Below are 1,521 nucleotides of genomic sequence, written 5' to 3' on the forward strand. Positions count from 1 at the left end.
AGGGGATGGCGTATTCTCTTAGCTACTTCCTGCTGAAAAGGGACGCTGTGGGTTTCAGGGTGAAGATCTTCTCTCACTACTCTAAAGTGCCCCTTTGGCAGTTGATCTCAGCACTTTGAATCCCCTAGATCTTGTTGAAGATTAATGCCAAAACATATGGAGTTCTCCGAGGGACACCAATCTACAGATTTTAAAGGATCTCTGAGCCTTACCACACAACCTACAGAGAGAAAAAGACTTCTTCCTCTTCGAGCTGGTACCTTCAAATTGTTCTTTGAACCCCTTAGACGGTGAGAGAATAAATCTCTGGTTGTTTAAGCTGACGCTTCAGCGATGTCTGTTACAGCAGCATGAGCAAACTACAACAGGAAGGACTTACTCTGACTCACGTATGATAAAGATCTAGCTTGACTTAAAAAAATTGGGCTTTATCCTCAGTCCCTGAAATATAACCCTTGGAAACCTTGGAATTCTGATAAGGATTCCAGATCTGCAGGTTGGGCCGGAGAGACAGCTCCAGTGGGGGCTGGTCGTACCCACAGGTCATGCCTCTTGATGATTATCTCATAGTGGCCACTTCACAGGGCCCCCCACCTCATGATCCTTTCGTGGTTTTGACTGACCTGGGGGGAAAAGGGCTGGAGATGATAGTAAATAAGGAGAACCCCAAGAAAAGTTTTGGACACAGACACTCCATGAGCTTTCTCTTTGGCAAAAGGATCTGGTCTCAAAAAGGTAATAATGTGACCCTTTTAGGACAGAGAAGATTCACATTACGAACTCTCCCATAGAATACTTCTCTTTTTAATATGAATCTTGGTTTATATGCTGCATAGTAGTGTTGCAATCACTGCACAGTCATTTCTGTGAGCCCAGTGAATGTTGTTCCGGCAACTCTTCTCACCCAGAGGAAGTCAAAGAAAAACAGTGAGGGGGCTGGGAACCCCCGAGCTTGTGGTGTCTTCAAAGGGTGGAGGGGAAACCCCTGAATTTGTAGCCAGTGTGTCAGAAGTGGTGGAAGGTCCCAAACTACTTGTAGCTGGTGCCCACCTGTCTGGCAGCCAATCAAAAGGATATCTTTTCTTGCTCTTGATTTTTTTTTCTTTTTTGGGGGGTGTGGGGGAATATCCTTTGAACTGTTAGATCTGACCTACCTCCAAGTATCAGGCTGGAGAGAGAAGCAGTACACAGGAAGCAGTGAAACATGACCTTATTCCAGGTTATTAGGGACAGAGTCAGAAGGAGTTAACACTGCTGTTGTTGTTATGTGCTGTCGAGTCGCCTGTGACTCATAGCAACTTTTTGTGAAACAGCTCTGAACCCTGCTCTATGCTGAGCCAACCTCACTGTCTCTGACACATCTACCCCCATTATGAGTCAATCCATCTCCTTGAGAGTTTTCCCCTCCTGGGCCGTCCCTCCACTCTCCCAAACATAATATCCCCCTCCAAGGACTGGTCCTTCTTTGCAACATGCCCAAAGTCAGAGGGAGCTTCAGAATCCTTGTCTCCAAGGAGCAGC

The sequence above is a fragment of the Elephantulus edwardii genome, unplaced genomic scaffold (genome assembly GCF_000299155.1).
Source record: "Elephantulus edwardii isolate Elephantulus edwardi_28Jun2011 unplaced genomic scaffold, EleEdw1.0 scaffold00027, whole genome shotgun sequence".
Taxonomy (NCBI): Eukaryota; Metazoa; Chordata; class Mammalia; order Macroscelidea; family Macroscelididae; genus Elephantulus; species Elephantulus edwardii.